This window comes from Solanum pennellii, chromosome 1 (assembly GCF_001406875.1).
Source record: "Solanum pennellii chromosome 1, SPENNV200".
NCBI classification, from domain to species: Eukaryota; Viridiplantae; Streptophyta; class Magnoliopsida; order Solanales; family Solanaceae; genus Solanum; species Solanum pennellii.
The window spans coordinates 46835477-46841565 of record NC_028637.1 but is presented as its reverse complement, the minus strand read 5'-3'; positions in this window follow the sequence as shown (position 1 = coordinate 46841565).

Below are 6089 nucleotides of genomic sequence, written 5' to 3'. Positions count from 1 at the left end.
CCAGGATTGAGCTACATCCCTTAGCTGGTTGGATGCCAACTCAGACTTCTCCACATCAATAAAACCGAATAGCCTAATCTTGTAAAGTGCTAGCTTGGGCCATATGTACCAACGTTGTCCTTACTTCTCCATCTGTCAATCCAGCTGGGTTAACAGGCATCTCTATTGCAGCAGCTGGAGCCTGTGAAGGAACCCGAAATACCACAACAGCTGCACCTCAAATCTCTCTGCCTGCTTTTATCATTGTATTCATCTTTTGGAAACTTCAAGAGTTGATGTTAGATATGCTCTTAACATAATTAAATCCGACATTAGAGAAGGCACGATAAGATTAGAGGAAGGGAAATTTTTCCTACGTATCATGCAGTCTCTAATCCAGGATAGTGGTGCACTTCACTACCATGAATTAGAAACTACTCAATGTGGTTGATGTGAACTTATTATCCTCAGAATTAAACCTAGCTCTATGAGACAAACTTTGTCACGACTGGAATCTAGACCCTGACGAGATCGACATCGTTGACCTCTCAGAGGTCACAGACAAGCCTACATATGTCATCTTTACTTCATCTAGGTTAATTTTTGCGGAAAATTTGAACTTTTTTTATTTAAAATAGGTATAAGAAATTCTACTTAAACTCATAAATGTTCACAATCAACCATCTAACATAAAGATCATCAAATGAAAGAAATAATTCATAGCTGCATTAAATGTGTACTTGCCAAAACGACACCAATACAAAATCTGAAATGAAACACTAGTGGAACAGGCTCCACTAGATAAGGACTACATCTAAGATAGATAATTACAATAGACACCCTCGAAAACATGAGGGCCTATTATGTCCGGATGAAAGCTCCACGTCCGTATAGCTGCAACGTTGTACCGGAAGATCTAACGTCCACCTGCGCCTGCACCTAAAAGTTTAGAGTTGTATAGGATTAGTACACACTTGTACTAATTATGGGTATATGCAAGCACAAACCAAGGACATGTATAAGAAAGAATAGCTCTTTCCTAACAACATGTTTTATGGAAAGTCAAGTTAGTGGTCTTGCCAAATTTGGATTAGGAAAGTCAATGGACATGCCAAATTTGGATTTGGAAAGTCATGCCATGAGTGTAACATGCATCATCAAACTTATCATTTTGCAAACAACACATGACACATTACACATATCATATCACGTAATTTATATCATTCTTTCATATGCCATGAGACCTTGGGATCATGGACTTGACGTTAGGACTTCCAAAAATTAGGGCTCAACATATGGTACCTCAACTAGGGAGCCTTCTTTAGCAAACACAAAGTCTGCTTCATTCATTCATACGTACTTCATTTTTAATTATTACATATACTAGTGCAATCACCAGTCATACCTAGGATTTAGTTTAAGACTCTCATCGGGTTTGCTGTGCAATGACCAAGAATAACCTAGCGTCATTACTTAAGTCTACTCACCTCTTGATTATCCTATCCTTACACCTTTGGTATCGTTCATTTCATTATGTGTATCATTCGATGCTGGCCTCATTCATTCTTGGGGAACTTTAACTTTAACCGACATTCATTCTTGGGGAACTTTAACTTTAACCGACATAGATCATGTGAGCATCATGAAATCCACTGTCATGAAACCCCACACCGAAAAGAGGTGGAATCACCGGCCAAAGTGACCCAAAACATGCTAGCGTACATGGGAATTGAACCCCGCTAGATCCCTATATTGCTAGTATAGGTTCGGAGACTAGGAGATATATGGAAACCCATACCCATCATGGCGGATAGTATCATCTCATGAGAGTTACGTGAACCTCCGACCTTTCCGAAAGAAGGCATCGCCGCTCATAGCTAGTCTATCGGTGCTCAGTATAAAGTTCCATTACATTCAACTAATACGTCATGGAAGCTGGCTTCTAGTATGAGGGCATCATAGATCAATAGATCATTTCTCATCTCATCATTAGTATTATGTGTGTTAATCTCAATATTTTCATTAGAGTGTTCATAGAGACTGGTCTCTTCATTAACTTTACACTCTCATAGGTGAGTACGTTTTGGTAACATTTACTTAGGCTCATTTGAGATTGGTCTCATCTTTTACATTAGCCTCATATCCTGTTGTCACCACATTCATTGACATTAGATCATTTGCTCTTCATAATTACTCAGCCCATTTTACGTGAATGTTCATTTCATCATATGCTAATGCACTTGGCCATTTAGTGTGTTTCATGCTCTTACTTAACCTTTCTAGGGTTTCATCATTTCATTGTTCATTTCATAATTTCATTGTTCATTTCATCATATGCCAATGCACTTGGCCATTTAGTATGTTTCACACTCTTACTTAACCCTTCTAGGGTTTCATCATTTCATTGTGCATTTCATCATTTCTTTGTTCATTTCATCATATCATTGTGTACATCTTAGGTTCACTTATTTTTAGGCGTATGCTAGACTTATGGGTCTATAGATACATGCCATGAGGATTTGTTCATAGGTCGTTTAAGTGATTAATATCTTCCTATGATTATGTGGTACAAGACTTATGCATCTTGTGTGTATGCCAAGATCTCGATTTCGATCTAAATAGGCAACATTATTCTTGTATATTTAATTCACGTATGACTTATGTATCTATGCGGAATTTGGGCAAGGGAAACTGGTTTAAAATCCCTTGGACAACACTTAAATTTTTTTTTCACTTACTTTATTTGATCCATACGGCTTGGGGACCCAAGCTCGAGCCCCAAAGAGTTCATTTTTTTTTCCCTTAATTTCTCTCTTCATTTTTTGCTTAATAGAACGAACAAGATGTGGGATCGAACCCCCACAACCTCAGTTAATTTTTATTTTCATTACTTTTTATTTCTCTCCTTTGGACGAGGGGTTGGGGGTTCGAACCCCTACAACCCCTCTTTAAATTCTTTTAATTTTCTCCTTGAATCTGCCTAGGAGGTCGTGGGTTCGATTCCCACACCTCACATCGCTTTTCTTTCATTTCCTTTGACTCTCCTTTACTGTCTAGAGGTTGTGGGTTTGATTCCCACGCCTCACATTTCTTTTCTTTCATTTTCTTTACTCTCCTTCCCTTCCTAGATGTCGCGGGTTCGATTCCCACTCCTCATATTTTTTTTTCCTTTTGCTCTTCCTTAAATCTTATTGAGAGGTGGTTGGTTCGAATCCCACTCCTCTCATTAACATGGTCAGGTCACGGATTCAATCCTCCATGGCCTCACTTGTATTAATTAATATTCTTCTACATTTTGAACCCTCTTTGCTGACCGAAATTCATTAATGGAAGCTGGAAATTTTCTTTTCATTTTTTCAGCAGCCTTTCATCAAGTTACACGGTAGTTCTTAGGGGAATTTCGTAATGCATTTAGAACGTTTTTGGTGTGTCTTCATGTATTTGTTTAGCCAAGACATTATCTCTCAAATCAGCCACTGTTCAACTCATGTGAACATCATATTTATATCAACATGTGTACATGAAATATAAAGAACTATCATGCCATTTCATGTCCTAAACCATGAACAATAGCCAGGGCAACACACACATACACACGTAGTTACATTTTCGGAGACATCAACATAATTGACATAATTCCAAACAAACGTATAAACACATAATCATCACGAGAACAGTTTTCATCCCTAGTTTTCTACCAGCAAATATAGCCAACCTATGATTCAATGGGAGCTAGTGACATGGACATGCAACGGGAAACAATCCTAGTTTTCGGAATGAATATTTAGAACCTTAAGGGGTCTCTTGGGAAAGGGACCAAGAGAGAAGAGAACCCATACCTTTTTGACGTTAAAATCTTGACTTGCTTCCCAAAAGCATCACCCAAGAACACCTCTACCTCCTCAATATAAACTCCACTTGAATGACAACCTCTCTTAGCCTAGTGTACGATTAACGTTTGTTTTCTTGTGATTTCGTGTGAGTTATTCAAGGGTGAAGAACTTGGTTTATTTTTATACTTTTGTATATTATTTTGGCATAGAAAAAACGTGAGAAAGAGTATGAGAGATTGAGTGTGAGAGTGGAGAGATAAACGTGATAGAGTGGGAGTTGTAGGAGGCTTAGGAGTCTAGTTTTAGGACTTAGTCAATAAGGTTTTGTTTATTTAATAAAAATCTGATTTTTATTTTATTTTAAATAAGAAAATGAATAATAATTATTAATTAATTATATTAATTCAATAGCTTAAATAAAAAATCACTTTAATTCATTGCTTCCACCTAGGTTCGAACCCTGGTGGAGCAAGACTTCACTTCAAGAGCCCAATTTTGTCCCTCTCTCCCCAAAATACCCCTCCACCTTATGAATTAAATTATTCATTGTATATTTAGGGTAATTACGATACTAACCTTAGAGTGGAAAAAGACCATTTTACCCCTAGACCCTCCAAACCTAAGATTTTCCCTTTTTAAGTAAGGTAAAGACTCCTTCAAGTAAATCTACGTATTCGAGAGCCCTACATGCTTGGACCAAACCTTTCAAAGCTCAACTAAATCCCCAAGTTAGTTGGATTGGCTGTAGAAAGGGTTCCGAGGTCTGATTTACGCGCATCAATCCGTGTGAACCCTGGTCTTATCATAGGAATTCTTGACACATTAAGTATTTCTTATCGTATCCATTTTTAGGGTTGTTACAATGATGTGTCCTTCCTCAAGGACCCTTAGTTTGTACTTGGAGACTTTTGCCCGGACGTTTCAAACCCAAATATGATTTTATACGAGTTTAGGACCTCTCATATCAATTTCATCAAAAACGAACACATAAAACTCGATGAAACATGCTAAGACATACAAGGCCATTTAAAGGCAAACCTTTCGAACGTCATAGACGTTCTTGGACATTTGACCTCCAAACATGATCAAACTTTACATACTGATTATTCACAATAATGTTAATCATATATAGACCTCATAATCTCATGAAAAAAAAATATAAGAACATAAAAACATATGAGGCATATAGGTGACTAGTAGTCGAACGTCTTGGTCGTACCTTGACGTTTAACTTCCAATGCAGCTAAATCATTAGAAAATTCCTCATCACCACATTATAAACCATTTTATGATCTTATACCCTAATGAAAAAAAAGTTAGGATGTAGTTTCACCTATGTCGTTTTAGAGGTATTACAATCTCCCCCACTTGGACAACATTCGTCCTTGAGTGACACTTCCCCTCTCCGAATCCTTCTAAGAGAAGAGACTCAACTACCAGCTCATAACAATACCAAATAATGCATTATAAAATACACAATTTAGGAGAAAGCATCAATTTCACATAATCAAGAGACTCATAACACAACAAGAAGTTAGAAACTAATCTACAACTCATCATGCCAATAAGGCTCACCTTCTTTATTTTAAAAAGCAAAAAATCCTTTGTATATTTCATTGTTATGTATATATACATTAGTTATATATACCTTACAACAATTTTAAATTTAACAATGATTTAGTCAATTTTTCCAAACTTATACAATGAACTGGCAATTTTACAGTAAACCATGCAACAATTTCCAAAAATGCAACTTTTAGGCATTTGATGATGTAAACATGCTAATATGAAATATAAAACCATATAAATTAAATTTACAAAATTATAATAACTTCATGAAATTCGTAATACAAAGAATCAATGAAATTCAATTTCAACAAGACTCCTAAACACAATGCACATGCAATATACTATTATGACTTTCTAACCTTAAGGCTTGAATTTAATAGAAGAGATGAGACAATCAATAAAAACTCTACTAATCACCATACTCCCCCAATTAGAAGGAACATATACAACAAAAAGAGAGAAACTATAACTTACCAACTGTAACGACCTGTTTAGTCGTTTTGAGCAGCAGATTTTAATTCCGGAAAATTGGCTGAGGAAACGGACCCCACGACGGAACGTCACAGGCACGACGGACCGTCGCAGGGTCTCGTTTCAGCATACTTAGAATTCTGAAATTGGGTACTGAAAATTGACTCTCTATAATCGGTGACGGACCTGCAGGACGTGCCGTCACATCCACGACGAGCCGTCGTAAGCTTCCGTTGC